Source organism: Taudactylus pleione, unplaced genomic scaffold (assembly GCF_031769625.1).
Source record: "Taudactylus pleione unplaced genomic scaffold, aTauple2 ptg000041l, whole genome shotgun sequence".
Classification (NCBI taxonomy): domain Eukaryota; kingdom Metazoa; phylum Chordata; class Amphibia; order Anura; family Myobatrachidae; genus Taudactylus; species Taudactylus pleione.
The window spans coordinates 35942424-35957461 of NW_028284443.1; the positions used below are offsets into that span (position 1 = coordinate 35942424).

Sequence of the window (15038 nt, forward strand, 5' to 3'; positions counted from 1 at the left end):
TGTAAATTCTGCCCTATACATGTGCCTGTCTAGTCCTCTTGTGCTATTTTTCAATTTCAGACAATTATATGTATAACACAATATGCACTAGTTGTACTGTTGACACTTTAATTGTTGATAAGCAGTTGTAAAGACCAGGGAATACTAACCAAACCATAGTATTACTTGTAATTCTGGTGTTAGTGTCTCTTTAAATTTGCAAATGGTGACACCTAGTGTCAGAGGCATGCATTTCAATTAACAGTTTTGCCTTTTTATAAAACAAATGGCTACACAATAAGCCGAATTAGGGAAATTAATGTTATAGTTCACCATAAAAAACTACGTGATTACAAATTTGTGTCAGTAAAATGCTGTGAAATGGTAACTATGATAGATCTAATTATAGTCTTATGCAATGTGGGGTGTGACCGGCCATTAATGTGTTAAACAGTATTAGGTGGAGCCACACAGGTTTTGCACCCAGAGCAGTGAGGAGTCTTAACTAGAGTCACCTTTGCTACTGTACGTGACAGGTAAGTTTCCAGTACTCTCCGTGAATGAAGCATCGCAATATCTTATCTTTTACATTGCAGGTGTATGGTATTTACCTTTGGTCTTGTCATGCATTACTGATTACTGTCGTCATTGTGCTGTACTTGAAGTTAATCTGCCATATGCTTACTGTTTATTAACCGTTCAGCTGCGGAGCTCTATTGGATTAAAATTTATACTGTTCTTTGTAATGCAAAGAGTGGCATAGAGGTCTGGGAGACCTGCATGACGTGGTGTGACGGTCCTGGTATTATCATAGTAAGAAATGTCACAGTTATGGATTTATTTTTGGGCTGGATGTGTAGTGTAGCCTGTGCGCTCACAAGACCGAGATCACATTAGGAACTGATTAAACTATGTTGTTTGCAGTATCTTGGGTAATGTTTATCTTCCACATTTCGGATTTGGTTCTAATAAATCGTCCGGCTTTGGATTTGGATTTTTTACAAAAAAAGCTAAAATCACTTTTTTTCTTCCTAGAGTATTATTAACCTCAATAACATTAATTTCCAGTCATTTTAGACCACCTCACAGCTTATTGTATTGTTGTCACCATTATTGGCCAAAGGCTGCAGTGAGCTGACTGGTTACTAAGTGTCAGAGCAGCGGCACAGACGCCACAGTTTAAAGCACATCTATGACACATTGCCACACAGCAGTGGCAGAAATAAAAGGTAATGCAAGATGGAATTGTCCTTGAAAAGTGGGGTACGGCCAGCAGACACACAGTACTTGTTTACACAGTGAGCTACGGCCCAAGGAGTCACAGTGCACAATCTTATTCACATTACACCGCACATAGTGCCCGATTCAGATTACACTATAAAGTAGTGTCTCTTATTTATGTTACGACACACAGTAGTGCCCCTTTTACACAATGCCCACATTAGTGACCCTTATACTCAAAGCCCACAGTAGTAATGCCCTTTATAAAATGCCCACAGTAGTAGTGCCCCTCACAATGCCCACAGCAATAGTGTCCCTTACACAATGCCCCCAGCAGTGGTGTGCACTCAGAAGTAGTAATGCATCTTGTAGTAATGCCTCCATTGGTAGTGCCCCCAGTAGTGTTTTCCCCTGTAGTAGTGTGTCCCTAGTAGTTGTACCCCCATTAGAAGTGCCCCCAGTAGTATGCCCCCCTGTAGCACCCCCTTACACACACGCAGAATTAAAAAAAAAAAAAAAAACACCTGAATCCCCGCTCCTGCCGTGACCGCTGCTGTCCGCTCTTCTCTGCACTATGGGAGAGACGTCATGGACGTCTCTCCCATCACCCGCAGCGGGGGGAGCCGGAAGGCGGAGCTCATGAGTGAGCTCCAGCCGGCTCCCTCAGTGCACGCAGCAACCAATTAAAGTCTGTGTGACTCTCATTGGCTGCTAAAAAAGCTGGCGGCTGTGTGTTTGTTACTGTAGGGACGTCAGGAGGCTGCTGTTCCGGCCTCGAAGGGGGAATCCTAGTCAGGTGGGGAACACCTGACCAGCGTTCGGGTGGACTCGGATCCCCGATGTTCGGAGCGGCTCGGATTCCACAGAATCCGAACAGCTCATCCTTATTAATAAGTTGGTTAGACCTATGCCAGTTATGTTTCCAATTAGTTGTTACTATTAATAATGAGCCTTGTTTCTCTCAGCCTTTGTCTCGGGAGTAACAGTTGACAAGGAAATACCTGCTACCTCTCTCACCTTAAGGGGCCCATACATTAGCAATATCAGTTACCTTTTTTTTTTTTTTTTTAACCATAGATGAATATTTGTCTTGGTATAATTCAGCCACATTATAAGAAATGATCTTGTAGTCTTTCTCTAGGTGTTATTTCTTGGAAAGATGAATGATTCTTCCCAAATGGTTCTCCATTTTCCTTCACAATCAAAAGTAGAAGAAAGGGCAATACATAGGGACATATTGAATTGGGGACAAGAAAAGCAAAGATCCTGCACCTGCGAGGTTTATCCTACAGCTGCGGGATTTTTGCTATTCAATTAGGTATGTGTTTTTTTTTCTATTTTGAGCCCCGGGAGGTTTTTATTCTCGCACCTCCAGAGCAAGTGTTATTTTTTTCTAAAATCGTTCATTTTAGTTCAGGCGCTGTAATAGTTATTACTGCCTCACAGCACTGAGGTCGTGGGTTCAATTCCCACTTCAGCCCTAACTTTGTGGAGTTTGTATATTCTCCCTGTGCTTGCGTGGGTTTTCTCCGGGTGCTCCGGTTTCCTCCCACACTCCCAAAAAAATATATATACTGGTAGGTTAATTTAACTCCCAGCAAACATTAACCCTAGCCTGTATGTGTGTGACCATGTGATAGGGAATATAGATTGTAAGCTCCACTGAGGCAGGGACTGATGTGAATGGTCAAATATTCTCTTTGTAAAGCACTGCGAAATATGTGTGCGCTATATAAATAGCTGGTAATAATAATCATTTTAGGAAAAATCAGTGGGACATGCTCTGGGACCCCGACGGCAAAGCCCCCCCCTGAGGACTAATTAAGCAATTGGAAGTTTCCAATTTGCTTAATTAGTTCTTAATTACTTACCTTCTGCAGCGCTGTCTTCTGCATCCAGCGTCAGAAGCCAGGTCTTCTGCTGCAGGGGGAGTTTGTAAGTGTGTGTGTGAGTGTTGTGTGTGTTTGGTCCCCTCAGTGTCTGTGTGCCCGCCCGTAATGGGTGCTGGGAGAACTACATCTCCCAGCAGCCCTTGCTCCTCCCACCAGTACCTGGAGCCTCCCAGCAGCTCCCGTGACTCCCAGCAGCCCCCTCTCCAGTGAGAAGATGGAGGGAAGGTCACGGTGACCACCAGGCAGGCTAGGTGTAGAATTTTTATTATTTTTTTTCACGTGGCACTGGGTTTTCAGCTCTGAAAACTCCGCGACCACTTTGTTTTGGGATACCGCGGGTATCGGGAGTGCGCATACCTGGGGTAATCCAAAATTGGGCGCAAGGTATTTTACCTCACTAAACCTCACGCCCAATTAAATATGCCCCATAGTGTAGTATTTCACAAACTTCAATTAATTAATACACATACTGTAGGTATACATATTAGGCTATAAATAATTATAATAATCCAATAAAGCTAGTCCAGAATATAGAAAAAAAATGGGACCTGTACCGTGATCAGCACCAAGCCAGGGAGGTTTCCGGACACCTTCCCCTCCTCCCTTCAAGCAAACAAGCTTGACTGTTCACGGGCCGTTTCAAGTAAAATTTGGAAGATATGTTGATAAATCTATATAATGCACCCAATGCGTTTCAAGTGATCACACTGTTCTTTAAGGCATGTTCTTTGTAGGACATCACAAAGGGTACTGACTTCTAGGTATATGGGCCTTGGCAGCCTTTAAATCAAGACTATGGTATAACCATAAGTCAATTGGTGAAGATTACGGAACAGTTCTTGTACACATGAGGTTAAGTACCCATTAGACATAGATTCAAGAAGCCCCTGTGATTGGAGGGCCATTTTGGTGGAATCATCCTTCAAATCCACTAATTTGTCTTGTATACTCTGTATAGAATCTTCCTGAATAGTATAGGCTTTAATCATTTCATAGTAAGAAGACACAAAATTGCTTAGATGCAGCGGTGGCTCCTACCTTCTTGGTTAAAGGGGATGCTCGTGCTACAGTCCTTGGACAGCCCAGCACCTGGGCAATGGTTCTGGAAGGTGCCTGGACCAGCGGATGCACACAACAGTGGTGGGACCGGCGCATGTGTACAAACACTGACTTCTAGGGGCTGCAGCCCCTAGAAGACAGTTAGAGCTGTCAGAGAGACAGGAGAGTGGCTTCTCATTGGAAGCACTGTCTCTTATAATCACGTCCTGGACTGGCGGTCATAGGTGGAGAAAACACCTCCCCTTGGGACTGCTTGTGATTAGCACATAGTGCTTCCAGTCGGAGTGGCAGATTTTACTGAGGGGGCTGCAAACCCCTAGGTAAAATCTGCCACTGCTTAGCTGCAAGATGGTCTGTACTGATTACAAGTTCTGTGTTTTTACGTTAATTAATGGGGATAGAATGACTACTTTAATAGCCTAATAATTAAGTAGAGTGGAGCCTGCATCATTTACAGAGAGACATGGCTTTCTTGCATGGAGTACAGAGTCACATGAGAAAAAGGAGTGGTTGAGTTGCTTTCAGTTAGTAAAGGTGCTAGTGCCCCCGAGTGCCTTGAGTTTTGGGTTAAACAGCTGTTCCATTGGACTGGAGCTTATATTTGTCATGCTTCCAATGGTAGTTGATGTCCAGTTCACAGAAGATCTTGGTTACTGGGCTGAGCACTCTGTAGAAAACTAGCCTGGCCTTTCAAAATGCTTTTTTTCAATTTTATATTAACTAGTAATAAGGACCTGGCATACGTCGGGTCACCCTAGCCCCACCTTGCCACCATCCATGGACACCTGCAATATGTACTCCCTGCCAGAGCTGCAGGGTTCTCATTTCTCCTCTGGCTGCAAATTTGTCCCGTTTCCGTCGCAGTAGTGAGGTGTTGGGGGCGGGGCACTTCTCATGACTGAAATGAGACACATCACACACATTTATCATATAGAAAAAGTAGGCATGCAGTATATCTCAAATGATTTCCAATAAAAGTAATAAGAGACAGATTATTTGCCATGTTATGTATGGCCACATTCACTGTGATGTTGGATCAATTTCACCATGTGTGAGTTCCCAAATGGCTGTGGTACAGCATGCAAGTTGGTAATGCGGTCAGGAAATGTGATGCTGGAACTGATCAGTGGCCACCGAGCTACATTACTTAATAGCTTGGTTTTGTCCAAAGTCGTCACTCATGAGCATGGTCAGATTGAACAGTGATGCTTTGGTTGCTCTCAGTAGGATGGCAGTATCTCTACATGTGTGGTCTCTGGATAATGGAATATAGTGCTGATGTTGCTGTACAGCCATGGCCAAAAATTTTGAGAATGACACAAGTATTGGTTTTCACAAATTTTGCTGCTTCAGTTTTTATGATAGCAATTTGCATATACTCCGGAATGTCATGAAGAGTAATCAGATGAATCGCAATTGATTGGAAAGTCCCTCTTTGCCTTGACAATGAACCCAATCCCAAAAACAAAATTTCCACTGCATTTCAGCTCTGCCACAAAAGGACCAGCTGAAATCATGTCAGTGATTTTCTCGTTAACACAGGTGAAAGTTTTGATGAGGACAAGGCTGGATATCATTCTGTCATGCCGATTGAGTTAGAATAACAGACTGGAAGCTTTAAAAAGGAGGGTGGAGCTTGAAATCATTGTTCTTCCTCTGTTAACTATTGTTACCTGCAAAGGGTATGCAGTCGGGAAGCCGACGAACGTAATCCCGACAGCCGACTTCCAGACTGCTTTATCCAGGCGAGGGTTAAATGACAGGCGTCTAAATCGAAGTGATGCCGGGCGCTGCTGCGGACAGCCACGGGGGGGAGGCATTTAGTCATCATTGCTTTGCACAATAAGGGCTTCAAATAGAAAGTATGCTGTTCCCTCAAATCATCTTAATGATATTGCCCAGGTGCTTGTAAAGGGCGGGGTTTACACTAAACCAGAGAAAAAAAAGGGATATTCCCTCCAGCACACTGCAGCAATATTGGCAAAAATACTTGAATCCTACATGGTAATAGAAGTTCAGAGGTATTAGTTGCATACATTTGCAAATATATGATTAAGCGCCGGCCAACGTTAAGGCTCCTCTATACCGGCATCCCTAACATTAAGGGGTTCATGTCCAAGGCGCAAGGCACCCCAAAAGAATCCAGCCAAGGACCAAAAAGGGCTTCATAGATATTGCTGCTAGTAAGATTGCACCTAAACCAGCCATTTATCGGATCATCAAGAACTTCAAGGAGAGAGGTTCAATAGTCGTGAAGAAGGCTTCAGGGTGCCCAAGAACGTCCAGCAAGTGCCAGGACAGTCTCCTAATGTTGACTCAGCTGTGGGATCGGGGCACCACTAGTGCAGAGCTTGCTCAGGAATGGCAGCAGGCATCTTCACGCGCAGTGAGGCGAAGACTTTTGGAGGATGGCCTGGTGTCAAGAAGGGCAGCAAGAAGCCACTTCTCTCCAGGAAAAATATCGGGGACAGACTGATATTCTGCAAAAGTTACAGGACTGCTAAGGACTGGGGTAAAGTTATTTTCTCTGATGAATCCCATATCAGATTGTTTGGGGCATCTGGAAAAACGCTTGTCCGGAGAAGGAAAGGTGAGCGCTACCATCATGTGTCATGCCAACAGTAAAGCATCCTGAGACCATTCATGTGTGGGGTTGCTTGTCCGCCAAGGTAGTGGGCTCACTCACAATTTTGCTTAAGAACACAGCCATGAATAATGAATGGTACCAAAACATCCTCCAAGAACAACTTCTCCCAACCATCCAAGAATAGTTGGGTGACGAACAATGCCTTTTCCAAGATGATGGACCATCTTGTCATAAGGCAAGTGATAACTAAGTGGCTCGGGGAACAAAACATCGAAATTTTGAGTCTATGGCCAGGAAACTCCCCAGACCTTAGCCCCATTGAGAACTTGTGGTCAATCCTCAAGAGGCGGGTGGACAAACAAAAACCCACAAACTCCAAACATTGATTAGACAAGAATGGGCGGGCATCAGTCAGTATGTGTCCCAGAAGTTGATTGACAGCATGCCAGGGGGAATTGCAGAGGTGTTGAAAAAGAAGGGTCAACACTGCAAATATTGACTCTATGCATAAACTTAATGTAATTGTCAATAAAAGCCTTTGAAACTTATGAAATGCTTGTAATTTTACTTCAGTATACCATAGTACCATCTGACAAAAAGGTCTAAAAACACTGAAAAACGGTGTGAAAATCAATACTTGTGTCAGTCTCAAAGCTTTTGGCCATGGCTGTGTATACAAATGGAATATACAGTAGTGCTCATGTTTTCTGGTCATTTAAACCCACTTCTAATTAATAAGGATATATGATATTGGCTAATTCAAGTAACTGATCTCAGCTACACTCGGAATGTAATTGTACAAAAGTATTGTAATGGGGAAGAGGGGAAAGCCATGCATTATTCATTATTGTTTATAGGAAGGATCTGTATTCTTATGGCTTTTAATTGCAGTACTTTTGGCCTTCATATTTTTATCTAATAGCTTTAAGTTTAAAAAAAGAGACCACTACATACATCAGCAGGCAAAGAAAGTTTACAAAAAGTCAGCATTTGCCATCCAGAACCCATAGGTAGGTATTACATAAAAGATCATACTTACCCACTCTCCTATAACTTCCAGGAGACTCGCACATTTTTGTCATAGTGGGGAGAGTCCAGAATATAGGTGTTTGAAAGTTGGCAAGCATGACATAGATAAAGGGTGCCCATTGTTTGTAAATTATAACATTAACACACAGGAGGACAGGGAATGTAATGCTAGGTACACACTGGTCGATATAGCGGCTGTTCAATTGAATGCCCAATATATTATGGGTGATTCAGCCATTGTGTTCAGACGATATGTCTGTGAACGCCGTCATATCAAAGTAGGTAGCAATACCAGGCAGGCCAAACCTAAACTGATTTATGATTCAAGTGTATGCATAGTTTATTTCATAGTAGCAAGGTACCATAATTTAATGAGTACTTATTTAAGGTGGAGGTAGTTAAACCCCTTTTTGATGCCTAGGATCCTCGTAGGAGTATTGGTGCGAATGGTAACAGGAGGCTCTGAGACTGCGACCATCTAGTAAGAGGGGGAGCTGGGGGTATTCTTTATACCTGGAATCACATCCACCCCCCACAGACTCCTGTCATAGGAGTCTGTGGGAACTTACAGCACATTCCAGAAGAGGAAGTAAGTATGGTCACGTGTAGTTGCCCTTTGCAGACATTAGTTTTATTGTAGGCACATGAACCGATTCTATGTTGCTCAGCACTTTCTCCCACTACATCGTGGGCCTGATACAGAGGTGCACGCAGATACGGTTGAATCTTTATGCTAATACCGTGGCCAATTCTGTTCCTACTGAGAAGCCCACAGGAGGTGGTTCTAACACAGTACTTCTTGTGTGCCTTTAGCCGCAGCATCGGTCACACCATCAAAGCTTTCACCAGCCCTGTGGCAGGTGCAATTTCTACATCTGACCATGGTGTCCTGTGTCAGTGCCACGGTGTCTTTAAATACAGTTGCTGTCAGTGAAACACACCCACTTTTGGCTATCTGCACCCCTGTTACCTCCCAGGAACCCCCATGGAAATCCTCAGCTATTGCATCCAAATTAATTCTGCGTATCCCAGCAGTAACCATCGGGACGCTTGCGTGGTGCGACTCAGGACACGTGCGCAGTACTTCCAACATCGGCCAACTGTGTGCATATCAGCATGGTGTGCATCACTGAATAAGGCCCTTTATGCTGCGTCTGTTGCCTGCACCTGGCCCATGTATAACTAGTGATTAAATATTCTCATTATCACTTTATTGGCAATTAGATAAATGGGGAGAGTTTATCTTATAGAGATCTATATCTGTGCATTATAAATGAATCCCAGATGATAGCATGTTTCCTGTATGTTTGTCTTCTAACCCTTCTACAGTGCCCCGGTGGAAGAGAATGTATTAATATGCTATTCAAGAAAGTTCACATATTTGCCTTATTAACCCCTATTGATTCCATTAAAAAAAAAAAATAAATTACAAGTGTTCTTGGGTAGGGTATAAAATATTAACTAAAAATATTAATTGCAAAGCTAAAGCTACTGTAGGTGCAGATTTTCCCCAAAGAGTTGGCAGTGAAAGGGTTGACTTTTTTTTTATTTCTGGAATATCAGAAATATTAGACTCATTTGCAAGCCCACAAATGTCTTACATCCTTTACCAATCTTGCCAAGCTACTCAGGCTATACGTGTTTATTTTCAAACTCGATACAACCACAGTTCTAAATAGGAGTGTGCGTGTATCTATATATAATAATATATTCATATTCTCCCTCTCCCCTTCTCCTCTCCCTTCTCCTCCTCTCTCTGGGTTGTGTCAGGTGCAGAGTTCTAGAATTGCACACACCTACTTGCAAGGGAGGGTGCCGGACCAAAATAATAATATAGCTTCCACCTTGGAGTAGGCCAATGAAAGCATAAAGCAGGAGACCAGCACACCAACAATTATATGAAAAATCTCCAAAAAGCAGTTTATTCAAACATCCGAAAATAGTCATCCACAAAGCCATCATTAAGGTAATAATGGTTGACCTGGGCCTTGACAAAGGTGGACGCATACTGAAACGACCGTCGGGAAGGCTGGGAGCCAGGGACGTGCAGTCAGGGGAGGCCGAGCCTCCCTCTCATACTCCAGAGTTTTGATATAATAACTGTGTTTTTATACATGTGTGCCTCCCCAGCCATTGACCTCACCGCACGTCACTGCCAGAAACACTGGATGCACTATTGCTGGCTGCATTATTACTAACATGACGCTGATAAGCATTGCCTTACTACCCCAATGATGGCTTTGTGGATGGCTTTTTTTCTGATGTTTGAATAAACTGCTTTTTTTTTTTTCCTATAATTGGTGGTGTGCTGGCCTCCTGCTGTATGCTTTCATTGGCCTACTCCAAGGTGGATAATATATAAAAATAAATGTCACTGCTTTATACGGTACTATATCTACACTTGGACAAATGGGTGAGATTTGCAGGTGATGGACTGTTCATATTTACCTTTACAAAATGGTGTATCCAGCTCCATATGAGTGCTATGCTCTACGTTAAACAAGAGCAATGTGTCCTTTAATGATAATTTCCTTTTAAACATTTCCTGTGGTGCACTATGCAATTGTTCAACAACTTCCATTTCATGGTTTTAAGAAGAAAAAAAACGTTAAAGGGATTACACTTTTTAGAAATCTCTTTTCATTTATGTGTTAAAAATACCATCAAAAGAGTCATTTTTTAGAAGCCTACGAGCAATTTACTCTGATGCTCTTGTTTGTTTTTACAGACTGGAGTTCAGAGTTTCTGAGTGAGCCACCGCTGGGAAGGGCCCATAACCCTTCCATTTCAAAGCAAGACCTCATTCTCTGGCTGCAACTAGGAAAGGTGGCTTGCCATTAACTTTTGAGAGACCCGGTAAGGTTTCATAAGGGTCATTTAAAGCAGGAAACTCTTGTCTGTGACACACAAAAAAAAAAAATAGTACATAGCAAAATTAAAGCTTTAAAGAACCAACAGGATACATTTCCATGAGTTTATTTGCACGTTGGCTCACATTAACCCTTCCCACTTGGGGGTGCCTGGTTGTACATTGCATTGCAATGAAGCAAGTCTGCGTAGGCACTATATGGTTAAATGTTAGAATGAGGGGAACAGTGGCCATAGAAATAACTTCATTCAACAGCCAGAGACTCAAGTTTAAAGTTCAGTGTTTTTTGTTTTTTCACCTGCTTCCTTGTAACAAACTTCTAAGGAATTCATTTGGAACTATAGTACATGTGGTCACTGAGCCAAAAGCTAAACACTCTTTTCTCTAGAGAAAATCCAAATTTAAAGAAGAGAGAGACTTTCATATGTATCATTTTTACTTTACTGCCTCATGGCGTAGAAATGCATGATGATTGTGCAATGGCAGAGGTGAGAGCGATATGTGATATGGAAAATGTACACACTGGTACAAATTCTGCTACAGTCCTACATTCAGCAACTAATAAATTGAGATGAATGTTTATAGAAAATTTAGGGGCAAACGTAAGATTACAGGGTTTTTCCCCCCACTTCCCATATTCATGTTATTGCTATACTCTAATTGCATAGATCTAGTTATGTATTTTGTGCCTAGTAAGTTGTTAAGGCCTGTGTAGAGTCCACTGTTCAAATTACCTTTTAAAATTTGGGGGTTATTTTATTAATCAAGCTGACACGTCTCTGTGTTCAAGCAGGAAACTTATAACAGCAATTCTATTCAAAGCAAAATATGACTTGTTTTGCTTAGAATAATATTGCAGTTTGCTAAAAAACCGCGGAGAAGTGGCAGCTCGCTTAGTAAATTCACCAGATACAAAAAGGAAATTGACCTGCACCAAATCTTGTTGTTTTAAATGTTATAATGACTCTTTAGCCAAGAAATTTCCTTTTCCCTATACATTTGTATATCACGGCTATATAGTAGGTTATAAATATAGGGGTGCACTCCTATTGTCATAGTTTGAGTATTTCGTAGATCCGGTCCGGGGCCCTTGGACTGAACGTAGGTGCAGATGAGAAGTGGAGGCTTACTGTAACTCATGAGTATAACTTGTGATATGCATGGAAACTGAACTGGAATGAACAGACCAGGTCCACTGGGTGACCCCTCACTAGTGACCTGTGAAGGTTAGCAAGACCAGGGATACACTCCAGAAACAAGGGTGAACTCCAGGACTCAGTACAGCATAGTACTGGTAGATAGGAACTCAGAACTCAGGCCAGGAATTGGAGTCTTATGTAGTCCTTATGTAGTACAACTTGCGGAAGCTGTAACTGGAACCAGTGAGAAACTCAGAAACAGAGTCAGGATAAGTAATACAGCTTACTGGACACCTCAGTGTACAGACCGTATACTGCACACTGAACCCTAGCCCTGGAACCAGCACCCTTCTCTGAACCAGCCCAAGACAATAGCACACAGCACAGGGAAACCAATACAAGGCCAGCACAATAGTATAACCTGAACAACCACCAAGCACAGAGTAAAACATAATGGGTAACTTGCATGCACTGTCCCAGCGGTATGATGGAATGAAGCCCACAGCTGTACTCGCTGGCTCTGCACTGATGACTAGCAGGGGCGTAACTAGAACTTATTGGGCCCCATAGCAACATTTTTAAGGGGCCCCCCTAACTTAGGTCTTACACAATAACCACAGTAGTTCCCCTAAAACATTAAATGCCCACTGTAATGGTGCCCCTTATGCAATGCCCACTGAAATGGTACCAGTTACGCAGTGCCCCCAGTAGTGAGCCCCCTGTAGTTGCCCCCAGTTATGAGCCCCCTGTAGTGCTCCCAGTAGTGAACCCCTTGTAATTGCCCCCAGTAGTGAACCCCTTGTAATTGCCCCCAGTAGTGAGCCCCTTGTAGCTGCTCCCAGTAGTGAGCCCCCTGTAATGCCCCCAGTAGTGAGCCCCTTGTAATTGCCCCCAGTAGTGAGCCCCTTGTAGCTGCTCCCAGTAGTGAGCCCCCTGTAATGCCATCAGTAGTGAGCCCCCTGTAGCTGCCCCATCATGAGCCCCCTGTAGTTGCCCCCAGTAGTGAGATCCCAGTAGCTACCCCCTGTAGCTGCCCCCAGTAGTGAGCCCCCTGTAGTGATCCCCCTGTAGCTGCCCCCAGTAGTGATCCCCCTGTAGCTGCCCCCAGTAGTGATCCCCCTGTAGCTGCCCCCAGTAGTGAGCCCCCTGTAGCTGCCCCCAGTAGTGAGCCCCCTGTAGCTGCCCCCAGTAGTGAGCCCCCTGTAGCTGCCCCCAGTAGTGAGCCCCCTGTAGCTGCCCCCAGTAGTGAGCCCCCAGTAGTGAGCCCCCTGTAGCTGCCCCCAGTAGTGAGCCCCCTGTAGCTGCCCCCAGTAGTGAGCCCCCTGTAGCTGCCCCCAGTAGTGAGCCCCCTGTAGCTGCCCCCAGTAGTGAGATCCCAGTAGCTGCCCCCAGTAGTGAGATCCCAGTAGCTGCCCCCAGTAGTGAGATCCCAGTAGCTGCCCCCAGTAGTGAGCCCCCAGTAGTTAGATCTCTGTAGCTGCCCTCAGTAGTGACCCCCTGTAGCTGCCCTCAGTAGTGACCCCCTGTAGCTGCCCCCAGTAGTGAGATCCCAGTAGTTGCCCCCAGTAGTGAGATCCCAGTAGCTGCCCCCAGTAGTGAGCCCCCAGTAGCTGCCCTCAGTAGTGACCCCCTGTAGTGAGCCCCCTATAGCTGCCCCCAGTAGTGAGATCCCAGTAGCTGCCCCCAGTAGTGAGATCCCAGTAGCTGCCCCCAGTAGTGAGCCCCCTGTAGCTGCCCCCAGTAGTGAGATCCCAGTAGCTGCCTCCCCTCCCCCCACGTGCGCACACACACAAACAAAAAAAAAACACTTACCTTTATCCCCGCTCCTGTGAAGCCGCCGTCCGCCCCGGCGCTCGCTCCTCGGCACTATGGGAGTGACGTCATGCACTGCGGGACCTAGAAGACGGAGTGAGCTCCGTCCTCCAGCTGCCGCCGGGGGTTTGAGTAGGGGCCGGGCGTCCGCTGGTAACACAGTCTCAGCGGGCGCCCGGCATATGGAGGGTGCAGGGGGTGCGATCGCTGGGCCGGCGGGCCCCTTAAGCCGCCGGGCCCCATAGCAACCGCACCCCCTGCACCCTCCATAGTTACGCCACTGATGACTAGTAACTTGGTATGCAGCGTGGAAGCTGCTGTGTTGATAGAAGACTATACACAGTGGCAGATGGAAGGCATTATAATTGCTGGCTGAGACGAAGTGGTTGGAGCAGGTCTGTGTGCAGCGTGAAAGCTGCGGTGCTGACCGGTAACCGGACACAGAGGCAGATGGTAAATAGTGAGAATCCACAAAGTAGCAGATAGTCAGAGGGAACACAATCACAGGCTACAAGGAGTAAACCTGGAGCCTAGAACTAACCTGGGTAGGAACATGTTGTTCAGGCAATGGGTTGCTTAAATGGGTTGGTTTAAATAGGAGGTGGTGAATAGCCATTGGTCTACAGTAGCTGTCGAGGGGAGCACACAGCTGAGGTGCTCAGGTGCATCAGGTAATTTAAATGGAATGTTCCTGCATAGGCCTGGATACAGCAATGAAGGAGTGTCTGAGCTTGTCAGAAATGCTAAGACCCAGATTTGTTACACCTATACTCAGGTTTGGTAAACAAGTATACAAATGTATTTTATTTATTAACAGTTTCTTATATGACACAGCATATTCTGTTGCACTTTACAATTGGAAACAACATTAAAAGATAAAGGTAAGATGGCCCTGCTCGTAAGCTTACAATCTACAGGAAAATAGGTACACAAGGATAGGTGCTACATATTGCATATTGGTCCAGCCAGATTGCAGAGGTTCTTGGTGGGCTGTATGATTCAGGGGCCTATTCATTAAACCTAAAAATTCTCTAGAGATAATTAGGTTTAGAATTCGCATGGAGTTCTACCTAATTATAGGTGGAATTCATCATTCCACCTCTCCATAAGTATCTATTCCGAAAAGCTGTCATTTTTGCGACGACAGCTTTTCGGGAAATAGATACTTTTCCCTGCCTACACTAACTTATCGCATCTGGAAACAGTGCTGCGCATGCGCTGTTACATCTGTAAAACCAGCGCATGCGCAGCACTGCCTACAGATGTGTTAAGTTTGTGTACCCCCCCCCCCACCCCCCTCCGCTCACCTCCCCAAGCCCCCCCCCCACCGACTTACCTGTCCGCGCAGCAGCCTCCGGCTCCGTCCTGCTGGTCTGTCATGTGATTTCCCAGCAGACCACATGACAGATTAGAAAAACTTTCTTGTGCTCTGCTGGGGAGCACACATGTCC

General features: G+C 44.7%; 1 protein-coding gene across 1 annotated transcript in view; it reads left to right on the forward strand.

Annotated features, from left to right (window-relative positions):
* Nucleotides 1-438: 438 nt before the first annotated feature.
* GGACT (gamma-glutamylamine cyclotransferase) overlaps nucleotides 439-15038 on the forward strand; it is a 60610-nt gene continuing 46010 nt past the window's right edge. The window contains exon 1 of the mRNA XM_088458179.1: nucleotides 439-515. The gene's annotated coding sequence lies outside the window, so the exon portion shown is untranslated. The remainder of the gene's footprint in view (nucleotides 516-15038) is intronic.